The sequence below is a fragment of the Equus asinus genome, chromosome 9 (genome assembly GCF_041296235.1).
Source record: "Equus asinus isolate D_3611 breed Donkey chromosome 9, EquAss-T2T_v2, whole genome shotgun sequence".
Lineage (NCBI taxonomy): Eukaryota > Metazoa > Chordata > Mammalia > Perissodactyla > Equidae > Equus > Equus asinus.
In genome coordinates this window covers 13315985-13328771 of record NC_091798.1, presented here as the reverse complement: position 1 = coordinate 13328771, position 12787 = coordinate 13315985, and the positions used below count along the sequence as shown (strand labels likewise).

The 12787-nt window shown below is 47.2% G+C and overlaps 1 long non-coding RNA gene across 1 annotated transcript in view; it reads right to left on the bottom strand.

The window, feature by feature from the left end:
- LOC139046136 (uncharacterized) overlaps positions 1 to 12584 on the bottom strand; it is a 44173-nt gene extending 31589 nt beyond the window's left edge. The window contains exon 1 of the long non-coding RNA XR_011505730.1: positions 11784 to 12584. This is a non-coding gene — a long non-coding RNA (uncharacterized lncRNA). The remainder of the gene's footprint in view (positions 1 to 11783) is intronic.
- Positions 12585 to 12787: the final 203 nt, after the last annotated feature.

The following is a 12787-nucleotide window of genomic DNA, read 5'->3' as shown; positions in this document are numbered from 1 at the left end:
CAGAAGGTAGCAGGGCCGTATCTCCATGTTGCCTGATGTGGTCCCTGGTCCTGAGTCCACAGGTTACCTGCAGCCAGGGAAAAATCAGGCCCCACACTTCTCCTTGCTGGGACCCTCATTACAGGGCCCTCTTCAGGTCAGCCAAGGCCCTCTGGGGTCTGCCCCACCTGTGCTGTAGCCTTTTTGTCCCCTATCTCCTCTGTGCACATCTGCAATCTGGATGCTGCAGTCCATCGGGCACATCCTTCATTCTCGTGTCCATGCCTGGAATCGCCTTCCTCTCTCAGGTCCACTGGGAGACTGCTCACAACATCCTTGAAGACCCACTCAGTACCTGCTCCCCTGGGAATCCTTTTCTGCCCACCTCGCCCTGTTAGCCACCATGTCGCACCTGCCTCTAGGATTGCACTTATCACCTGATGCATTTACCTCATTTCTCCCTTACTCCAATGCACGGTCCTCGGGTGCTCCCGTGTCCTTATCTGCTCTCCCCTACCAAGCACAGTGTCTGGCAAAGACTAGGGTGGATGGAATAGAAGAGAATGAGGTAGGATGAGCTATAGTTGGGTTTACATAGATCCCATAAAAAGACAGTTGACCAGAGGGAGAAACTATCAAAATTAAGTCTCTCCCAAGGAGTTAACCAGGTTCTGAATCACATGGAGGTCCATAAACAGAATTTCCCCTCGGCTTCAATTCTCCTTGTTCGCCTTGCCGAGCCTCTCTGTTCTCTTATGACCTCAGTGTGTGGGCCGTTGTTGGCGCACACCTCTTGGCTTTGGTGGTCAAGCTCCTTGGGGCTCTCCCAGAGGCCACTGGCCCTTCCCTATGCTCTCCGTTCATGCCCCTCTTCCCTCCAGCCAGGGCAAACCAGCCCCTGTGTCACACTCACAGTGAGGGACTCGGCCTGCCGGGCTGTGTCACCTCCACGGCTGCAGAAGAAACCTCCTGCACTAAGAGACACGAACTGCAGAATGGAGGAAAGAGATGTGAGATCCTGCATGAAGGGATATTTCTATCTTCCTCTTGTGTTCTTTGAAACATTCATTTCTCCTTTGACGTTTTCATGAAAATTTAGGTTTTCTTCTGTCCAGACCAGGAGGTGAGGTTTAGAAGAAATTTAGGTTGAGCTTAGGGGGGATATTCAGTGGCTGGTTGGTAAGATCACTGGCTTTAAGATGAGATAAATGTGGGTTCATATCCCAATTCTGCCATATCGTGGAAGCCTGTCTTCCAGACAGCAGGCCTGGCACACGACAGCCAGAATGATGACAACGGGGATCCACGCTGAGGACAGATGGTTTGCAAAGCACCTTGCCCAGCCCTTTGCCTGCAGTCTCTGTTGAATCTCCCAACAAGCCCACAAGGTACGTTACATTTACAGAAGAGGAAATGAGGCTCAGATCGGAAGTGGTTAAGAAATGGAGATGAGTTTCTCCCTAGGTGAGGTGGTCTCAAAGCTGGAGCTCCTGCTCCTCTGCATGTCCTCGTGTAATTGTGATTATTACTCTTGAAAGCCTAACCTCCAGGATAAAACCTTGCATCTGTGTCACGAAGGGTCTTATCTTCTCAAATGGACTGTGATTTCTTTGATTAAAGCATTTGCGTCTCCTTCACCTCTGTATCCTCCGGCCCAGTGACTTGCACATTTTAGGGGCTCATGAAATTCCAACCAATTAACAGGAACAGGCTTTGGAGAGCCTGAAGCTCTCGCTTTTTCAACATCTCCTTCCCTCTCCACCCATTAAAAAGAAAAAAAAGAAGTCATCTTGAATATGAATATTCCATTATAAAAATAAATATATCAAATGCAGAAAATTCAGAAAACCGTAAAGATAAAGAGAAAAAAATAATTTATGATCTAACCCCCTAAAGGTATCATTTTGCCTTATTTCCTTCCAATCCACCTGTACAGAGATTGTTATTGCTCTTTATCTAAGAGACTATTCTTTATAAATGTTTATTTTTTAACAATAAAAAAAGTATATTTGCACATTGGAAATGAGGGGAAAAAACCCTGAAAAATAATACAGGTTACTCAAAATATCACAATGAGATAATTCCTGTTAAGATCTTCGGCCTATTTTGACTCGACTTCTCCGCACTCTATCCTGAGGCGCCCTCACCACACAACGGTGGCCCCAGCCCTGGCTAAGGTTCAGATCAGCGGAGGAACCCGTCTGCAACACGCGAACCCACATGCGTGAGGTGGAGGTGTTTGCTCAGTTTTAATCTAACGCTAAACATGGAAAGTATAGGATTTTTAATTTATTCTTACTGATTGCATGATAGCCCATTGTATGGCTGAACTGAAAATCGTGTCACCGGTTCCAAGCTGCTGGGCACTTAGGTGGTTTTCAACGAGTTACATTGTAAGCACCCGTGAAATAAACGTCTGCTCACGGGCCCTCTGGTCACTGAATAGGGGCGGAGGTAACCTGGGCAGCCACGTGGGCTCTCAGACGCCAAAGGCTGTCTCCCACCTTCCCCTGTTCTTGTCAGTAGGAACCTGAGCCACCCGCGGATCGGAGAAAGCTGATGGACTTGATTCCTCTGCAGGAGCAGGTTTCTGACAAGGAAATGACTTTGTAGATTCCCCGTAGGAACCTCTTACAACTTTTCCAGAGTGTCTCAGCTTCTGATCTCCCCTGTGGATAAACGCACAGGGACAGAGAGGCCAAAATAGTAGAAAAGGAAAAATTTGAAACTACTATGTGCGCATGAAAAACATTCCAATAGTTCAAAGGGAGCAAAGAAAAAGCAAAAAAATCATCTCTCTCACCCACACTCCCCATTCCCTTTCCAGAGGCAACTATTTCCAAAGTTTCTTGTTTCCTTTGAAAACTGTCTACACTTTCACTATCATATCTCTATTTATCTACCTATTCACTTGTCCAGTTATCTTTTTCTGTCTATACATCCAGCTACTCATCCATCAATCCATCCACATAGCTAGCTCCTCCATCCATCCATTCATCCATCACCCATGCATCCATCCATCCATATCAAAACTCAGGAATCTTTAAATGAATGATTATCACAAATAAAGCAGTTCAGAAGGAACTTTAGGCGATAGGACCCTGGGTCCCCAGCCCAGTCACCAATCAACTTTTTAACTTTGGCCAAGATACCTTACTTCTCTGTCCCTCAGTTTCCTTATATGTAAAATGAGGCCCATAACACCTCTGAAGGGGGCTGAAAATGTGGAAAGTGGAGACACAAAGGCCAATGGGAAGGTTGATGGAGAGTCTTGCTCGCCCAAGACCTACAGTAAGAAAGCATATCAATGTGGTTTTCCACCCAAATGAAGGGAGGAGAGAAAGTGGCTGAGGGGAGTCCACCCACAGGCATGGGTTGGTCACATTGGCACCCCCACAGCTTGGTGGAAGGGGACAGTGTGATCTTTCATAAACATTACCTCACCTGCTTTGTGGGAGATAAGGTGTTTGCTAAACTTTGTCGGAAGAGCAGGACCTGCCGCGTGACCACCACCAGACAGCTACCTGCTCAGACCGGCTGTGGGGGCCTCCAGCTTGGCTTGCCCCAAATACAGGAACCAGCAAATGGCGCTGAGTCTATTTAGTGTAAATAGAGGCAAATGCTCTTGGGATAAGGGACAAAGAGGTCACAGCTGGAGAGGGACAGTGGCCTCCTCATGAGTCAGTGTGTGCAAACACCTTTGTAATTTAGGGTTCAGCCGCCTGATGTGACATTAGCTCCCTCTGGGGTATTTTCTGGGACCGGAGTTTGCATCAGGGCCTCCATGTAGCACAACCCCATAGGGAGACATTTACATGGAGCACCATGTGAAGGGTCCTCCCGGAACTGTGTGGTGGGGCAACTTGGTGTGTGCACAGGGAAATTGCTACCATTCCTTGCAAAGCAGGGCCTCTAGAATTCTGAGAAACCTGGGTTGACCTCCAGCCTCCCTATCCTCTAGCATTTACCCTCATCTCAAAAACAGCGGGGTCTGTGGCTGTATAATGTTGGTCCTGGGCAGTAAACTTGAACCTTGCCTTATCAGAGCTGGACCTCCCTCCACTTCCCACACCCCCGAGTTGAGGACAGCAGGGACACAAGAGGCCCTAACTGAACCAGGCCTCTCTGGACCTGCCCCAGGGAGCAGAAACACTGAAAATGCACAGATTAGAGCTCAGCAAGGGATGTCCTTGCTAATTCTGGGGCCTCCTAGACATGCACCCTGGACCAGGCCAAATCCTGTTTTCTTTTTCAATTCAGGTTCCTGGAATATTAAAAAATGAGGAAATGCTAACACAGAGTTGCAGAAAATGTGATGTGATTGAAGTATTTGCATTTAATAGATGAACGCTGTTTGCATACTATGTGTACAACTCAGAGAGATGATATCAAGTCTGAGTTGGAAGACCTTCCTGAATATTAGGTTTAGGCCAAATTTCCCTTCTGCTCTACACTGTCATCCCAAAGTGAAGAATTTAACTCAGTAAGTAGTGATTTCCCCACTGCTGGATGCATGCAAGCAGGGTGCTTGGCATTGAAGGGAATCACTGCATGGGCCTGAGGCTGTTTGGGAAACATGAAGTGCAGGACCTTTCCAGCACCAAAAGCACTTCTGGTTCTAAATCTGAGCATGGAGAGGTCCTTCCTGCTGGCCTGACTTGGCTATTTCACCCACTCCATCCCCGCAGGCACCCCAGCCTGGACAGCATCTCTGGGACTGCATGGTGTTTGGTGGAGTGAATTAAAAACCCAACTTGAGGGTCAAAGGCTGTTCTTCACGTTGGCCAATGAGCCAATTGCTTTGCTTCTCCGCGTCTCGGTTTCCCCATCTACAGAACGGGAGTGATAATTCCTGACCTGCGGGGCTTTGATAAAAACCAAATGAGATAATGCATCAGTGCCAGGCACACAGCTGGCACTCATATATGTGGCATAGGAGGAATGAGGCAGCCTCCAAACATTTAGGGGCTTGAGGGAAGGAAACAGCTGTTTGTCAGCTGCAGGTGCCTAGACATCCCCTCCCCACCTCTGAGGGTAATTCCCAGGGACTCCCGAGCAAGGAAAACTGAAATGCCAAGTCAGAAAACAGACAAGGGATGGGGCTGTCTCTTGCTTTGTCTCCGTCCTCCAACTCCACGGCTCTGGAATCAGCATGCAACAGCTCCTTCCTCTCTGAACCCAAATGCCTGGCCTACACTGGCATGTCAGAGGCACAGGCTTGGGACCTGGGGACAAGCATGGGTGAGTGACCTCCCTTGGGACTTATGTATAACTTCAGGACATATGTTATCTATAGGTCTGACTAACAGATCAAACAGATAGACAGATAATACCTTTGTAATAATAAATATCATTTGTACGGCCCTTACTGTTTGCCACTTACTTGCTGTGTGACCTTGGGCAAGTTACTTAACCTCACTGAGCCTCAGATGCCTTATCTATAAGTCGGAGAAAATAATAATACTTATTCATAGGGCAACTGTGACAGTAAAATCAGCTTTTATGTAAAAAGCAGAATAGGGCTAGACACATAGTAAGTTCTCAGTATAAAATTAGTCGTTATGTGTCAGGCACTGTGTGATAAGTGCTTTGGCTGTATAATTCTCAGAATAGTCTTTGAGATGTCTACTATTATAGTTCTCACATTGTAGATGAAGAAACTGGGAAGTGAAGCAAAGGCTGCCGTGGACCACTGGGCCGGTAATTGACACATCGAGAGTCACACTCTGATCATCTCACTCAGTCCCACTGCTAATCTCTACCTGCTTACCCGTGTAGAAGCAGGAGACGCCCCTGTCACTTCACCCTTCCTTCTGCTGTTAAAAACCGACCCACCACCAACCACAGCAGTGGTGCCAACAACTGCAGAAGTAACCCCACATGTCCCCCTCTGGGGCTACAAGCAGACGACACCAATCCTGACTTTGCTGCCAGGAGATGCCCTGGAGAGAGTCCGCATGAGTTCACAGAGTCATTAGAGACATCCTTGTTCAGGAAACAGCTGCCCTCCACCCTGGTTTTGCAGCAGCGGAAACAGGGTCTAGAGCAGACTTGCCCTCATCACCTGCAAGTTCGGGGCCCAGCCTTGGGCCTCCTGCCCGGGAGGGCCCCTGGTCCCCCCAACACCCGTTGGCCCTTCTGCCTGATGCTGCCCCATCCTCTCACCTGCAACACCACCCAAGCTTTGCCTTCCCGGGTTCCGTTTATCACACATCCTCTTCCTGATGAGTTCATTGTCCTGATGGCCACTGGGTTCTCAGCGCATCATTGGTCCTCAGCTATTTGAAAATTCTGTTGATTCGAGAAGTCCTGTTGCTGTCCCCAATGGCACTGGGCCCATTCGTGTTTAGCTTTCGCATTCTGTGCTTCCTAATTCCATTTCTGGGGCTTAATGGTGATTACACAGCTTCAGTACATAGAGCTGATGTTAAGTAATGGCCTAATTAAGAGTGAATTTTAATTAAGCTTAATTCGGAGGCTGCCTCCAATTGCTCAAGATTTGCAGCATGAGAAGGAGAAAGCCTGCCTGTGCACAAAACTTTGACTTTCCTGCTGCTGAGCCATCTCGGCCGGATGGGTTTGTTTTGATTTTCTGGTCTCAGGAGCACGTTTCTTCACTGGGCTGCAGGGGATATGAATGATGTGCCACTCTCCCTCCCCCCGTGGCAAACTCAGAACGGGGCAGGAAGAAAAGAGAAGATGCCTGACCCGGAGCTGGGGAACCTGCCCCTCCCGAGGCTCGGCCCGGGGGTCAAGTTTGCATTCAAGTTTGTGTTCTTCTGCTTCTCCGGTGACTAACAGGCTGTCTTAGGAACTGAAGCTCACTCGCTTTCCTCCAGCTGCCCGTAATACCCATTTTGCAGGTGAGAAAACTGAAGCTCAGGGGAGCGGAGGAGCACAGCTAGTGAGAGCAGACGGAAGACTGGAATTGGCTCTGATCTCTACGTGGGTGCCCCTGCTGTTAGAACACAGCCCTCCAGGAAACGTCAACACCCATGAGTCTGGGAGAAACCAACCTCCTTTCATTCGCTGCCAGGCCACTTAATCCAGTGCACCCCAAACTTCAGGGTTCACATGCCACGCGGGTGAGTTTTGCCACATCCACAAACACGATCGTTTACTTAATAGTGAAAAGCATCTTAAACCCGTTTGTTTTAAAATGAAACTTTATATCCTGCCTTTAAAATTGCCATGAATCAAAGATTATCATAGAAACAAAACGATCCAAACCAGAAACTACTACCTTCTAAAGGCCAAAGACTCAGATCTGGTCTTTCCTTATTTAAAAAACAGAGATGAAAAAAATGTTAAAGGCGTAGAACATCAAACTGAAGCTCTGTCCTTGAGCTCATCAGAGGTATTGGAAGAGAGCTGGAAAGATAATTGTTATGTCACTTTGTGATTCAATGTCATTTAATGTCCTCTCCAAGTGCTCCTAAAAGAGCTCTCATTTGTTCAACACCTTCAGAGGCCCCGATCTAAGCCGATTTAACACATGGTTCCAGGCTTTGCCTCTGAGTAATGTTGTGCCTCAGCTGCTCTACAGACAACAAAATTCTGGCCAGAATTCCAGAACTCCTGTGCCCCAGCCCTAGCCCAAGGACTAGATGCGGACATTCCTTTGGTGTTTCGAGTGCAAACACAGTGAAATCAACACGCTCCCCAAGGCTGGCTGGTGGGGTTGGTTCAGCCGAAGAGGGTGGCCCTGCCGGCCCCTGCCCTGAATGTCGTTGCAGACCCGTCTCTCTATGATACTAAAGCTCCCACCATATAAAATCGCCCACGGAGAAGCTAAGTTCTGAAAACATTTTGATTTTTCTAGAGGGAAATGGAAAGGGAAAAATGGGATTCAATTACCTTGAAAAGAAAAGGGGCAATTTCACTCACAAATACCATACCACTTGAAAGCTCAATTTGAAAACAGTCATTCAAATGATTCCCAGGCCAAGTTAAAAGGGAAAAAAAGAGAAATCCTTGATTAATCCCCTTCCGTCTACCCCTTCTGACTGAGTGAATCTTCCTTAGACTCAAAAAAGATAAATGGGCTTGAAGTACAATTAAATAAGAATTTTATGACTTTAATAATCCAAGCCACAGAACTTTTCCATTAAAAGTTGGCTGTTTAGAAGACCCATTCGCTTAACCTAACCATTCTAGTGACCCAGAAACCACTATGTTTGGGGTTTTCTTTGGAACAGAGCTGAAGCAGGGGCTGTGTGCCCTTCCAAGGAATTTCGGGTGAAGTTACAAGCAAACCCTTTAGTAGAGCCAGACTCTTAGATAGATCTGCCCAGAAATCTCCCACTTCTTACTCCCAGGAAACTTTACTACCAAAGAAAAAAAGAAGTCAGCTTTGATTGAAATAGAAAGACATAGTAAATTAACACTTGCCAGACCACCAAACAGACACAACTACCCTATCAAAACCACTACTCACTCATTCTTTCTCTATGTTTTTATTCCTGCCGGTCAAGGCCACCCGAGTGGTTTTGTGACCACTGCTGATGGTTTTTCTAGGCAAACTCAGACAGCATATCTTCTCCTGCCGTGAATAACTGTGGCTGGCACCAGGCTGCCCAGGCATTGAATTCCTACTCTGCAAGTTACCGGCTGTGGAACTTCGGGCCTCAGTTCCCCATCTGTAAAATGGGGTAATAGTAGCACCTACCTCCTAGGTGTGTTATAAGGATTAAATGAGAGAGTGCTTAGCACAACGCATGGCACACAGTCAGTGCTCAGTGGGGTCAATAGTTAATATTAGGGGGCCGGCCCTGTGGCCGAGTGGTTAAGTGTGTGCACTCTGCTTTGGCGGCCCAGGGTTCCGCCAGTTCGAAATCTTGGCGCAGACACGGCACCACTCATCAGGCGGCATCTCACATGCCACAACAAGAAGGACCCACAACTAAAAATACACAACTATGTACCAGGGAACTTTGGGGAGAAAAAGGAAAAAAAATTTTTAAATCTCACAAAAAAAAAACAGTTAATATTAACCCTGGCTCAAGCTTGTCTTCTGGTTTGTCTCAGCAACTACTGACTTGCCTGTTGAGAGAAGATGCTCTTATGCTCAGAAGTATTCAGGAGACCTTCAGGAAGGTGGTGAGAGACTCATCTCCTCTGCGAGTCTCTGAGATGCTTCTCTGTCCTCATTTCAGTTTTCTGCTCACCACATGGGCCAAAAACCTCCGGCCAGAGCTGAAGCAGGTGCCGAGCACTTCCCTGAGGCCCTGACTGGCAGGATGAGGCCATATGTAGCACATGAAAGAGGCGTGTGCTCAGACCATCTCCTTCTTGGAAATCCATTTTGATCGTGGATCCAAAGAAAATCCTTCCAGGCTTTGTGTGCTCCCACCAAAACCTGCACACACACGTACACATTTTTTCTCCCTATGCATCTCCCCTATGCACTGGGCAAAAACCAATGTCTGCAGGTGCCATCTTCGGCACGTAGCAGTCTGCCCTACGATAAAATGCACTGTTTCTCACTGAGTGAAGCTTAATGTGCCTCAGCCCGGGGATTTATACCAAGCAATAAAATCAGCAGAATAGAGAAATGCAAATAGATTGTAGAATATAATATTATCATTGTCAACACAAAAGACTTTTATTTACTGCCCCCCAAAAGAAAATACGCCGTAGTGTCATTTGTTTCAGGGAATGCAAAAAAGGTTTCAACAACTAACAGGGCATGTTTCTGAGCAAAATATGCCCCATATATGATGTCGGAACACATATTGTCGGTGGCCACTCGTGTGTCTGTGTTCTTGCAAACAAACCTGTGGAGCTGAGCTAGAGAAGGTCACTTCTAGCCTGCCTCTCTGGGCCACAACCTACCCACCTCACCCACGATATAGATTTATTTGGAAAGGAGAGGCCTTTTGGGGCAGGCCATTCCCGATTAGCACATCTTAGGATAAGATGTCTGAGGTGTCGCTGACTTGGCTTCCTGAGGAACTAAAGGGAGACATGAGAGAGCATGAGTAAATGGATGAGAGGTGTTGCTCTGAGCAAGAGGAAGTGGTACAGAGGAGAGGCAGTGAAGACAGGAGGTGGTGACTCCCATCCTTCTCTAGGATGTACCCCTATGACATTATCCCCCACACGCATACGCAAATGTTGAAGGTCACGCCATCAACCCTTTTCTGGCACAGTGTACAGGTAACCAATGAGACCAGTTATTCCCGTGGATTTGGTTGAATAATAAATTCCTTCTTGCATTTAGGAATTTGAGTGTCATATTAGACCTGGTCACAGGGAGAGTTTCATTTCTGTCTGAGAGGGCAGTATTTAAATTTATAAGGATTTAAACAGTAATAATTACCTAAATTTTGTGTAAAAACTACATCCTAGCTGATTCTCCCAATAGCCCTAAGAAACATGCAGATATTGTTGTAGTCACTTTACAGATGAGAAAACAGAGGCTTGAGAAAAATGAAGAACATGATCACAGTCACCCAGCTTGTAAGAGGGAGAGCTGAGACACAAATTCAGGTCTGTCTGACTCAGAGGCCCAGGGCCAGAACTCTACCCTAACCTGCCTGACCCCCCACATCAGGAAAGCCCTTGTGCCCTAGATACCCCAACACAGTAGATCACTCAGTCCTCACAGGGGAGGCAGGCATTACCGTTCCTACTCACAGATGAGGAAAATGATGCTCAAGAGAGGAAAAGCATTTGCCCAAGTCACACAGATATTATGTGGTTTGACCGGGATTCAAACCCCAAGCCTGATTCCGCATCCTGAAGAGGATAAAATGAGGGCTCGAAGGCACAGTGCTTATGCGTCTCCCAGACACGGCCCTCCACATCACCCTGCGTGTTAGGTGAGTTTCATGAGTTTCAGCAACCAAGTCAGTAACCTCGTTTTGCACCCACAAATTCATATTTTTTTTACTTGTAGCTCCTTTGGACAAGGAACGTCCGCTACGTCTGAGGAGATGGTTGAGAAAGGAATTCTTGGCTGTCCCCGGGGTTTCTGCATCCAGGATGGGCTGGAGGGATCCAGACAACTGACTCGATTAAAGAAGGAAAACAGGAAATCACATCCCACAGAGGAAGTTTGTCTCCCTGCTCCCAGAGCTCAAAGGCCACGATCCTCCTAATTCAGTCCTAACCTATCCATCGCAGATCCCCTCCTGTCACAGCTCCTACTATGTGCCTCTAAAGTCAGGACACAGTCCAAGGCATGGTGGACTCCATCAGTTTGCCTTCCCTGAGCCCCATCATCACAGAGAGGTCAGAGCATGAGAGGACTCATTTACTCAGGCAAAAAATATTGGTGACCAATGAAACTGGTGACCACCATGTCATTGGCTGGGGATTCAATGGAGAGCAACACAGATTTGTTCCCTGATATCTGGGGCTTACATCCTAGTGGGGAAACAGAGAAGAATCAGGTAAACAGACGAACCAGACCAGCTCTCAGATCATGCTAAGTGTCAAGAAGACGATAAAATAGGGTGTGTGGTATCGGGGGCGGGGGGAGGGGAGAGTCACCATTAGATGCAGAGGCCAGAGAAGGCTGCCCAGAGGAGGTGACACTGAGCTGAGCCCTGACTGCTGGGAAGGAGCCAGCCCTAGGAAGACCAGGGCCTTCCAGGCAGTCCTGGAGGGCTCTGTTTGGGGCAGTCACCACGTCAGTTTCCACAATGACAGGAAGGTCATGGGATCCACAGTCTCTAATTTCCATCAACAGTGAATCACAATCACTCTGCCAGCACCACCAGCGCTCGCCCCACCACACCCACCACACCCACCACGGCGGTTTGTTTGACCAACAGAGAAAAGATGATTCCAAAACATACCTGGTGAAAAGCCTCAGTGGGGAGAGCGAGGTCTCCGGTGTCTCCTTCACACAGCCGCTGTCTCCGGGGATGCAGAACTTCTCAGAGTATTGTACCTGCTGTATGGGCTCTGCCCCTGGAATCAATTTCCACAAAGTCTGTCTCTGCCTTTTGAGAATTCTGCATGAAAGGGATGCTGATAGGGGAAATGGAAGCAGCAGGCTTTACCCGATAGAGGCTAGTCGGCATTTGCAAGGGGAAAGGGAGCTGGCACTAACTGAACACCTCTGTGGCCCAGCCCTGAGCTGGATGTTTCGCCTGGGTTGTCTCCTTCAATCCCAAGAAGAAGGTATTACACCCCGATTTTACAGTCCATGACATTGGGTCTCTGAGAGGCAAAGCAACTTGCTCAAGGTCACACAGCAAGGAAGTGGCAGAGCCATGACTAATATCATTAATTATAAACACATTACTGATTGCATTACATTAATTACATTAATAAAATGTATTGGTCATTTGCTAGGTCCCAGGCTCCTTGTTAGATGCCTTAGGGTCATGCATCATTTCACTGAATTCTCACCATGTATTATTACTATTCTGTCTAGCAGATGAGAAGATGGAGACTCAGGCAGGTGAGGTAGCTTGCCTGGAGTCACTCAGCTCCTAAGTGTTAAGCCAGGATGCAAACCCAGATTGTTGGATGTCCTTTTTTTTTTTTTCCCAGAAACAGAAACTGATGTCAAGAGAGGGAAAGGTGGAAATATTCTATATTAAAAGAGACCAAAGAGATATGAAAACTAAACGTGAAGTCTGATTCTAGACGGGAAACTGAACTGAAGGGAAAAATGCTATAAAGGGCCTTTTGCGGTCCACTGACAAAATTGGAATGTAGATTGTAGATTAGATAAAAGTGTTGTATCAATCTCGAATTTACGATGTTGGTGACTCTGCTGTGATTATGTAAGAGAATATCTTCATCCTTAGGAAACATACAATAAAGTATTCAGAGGTAAAAGGCCGTGGTA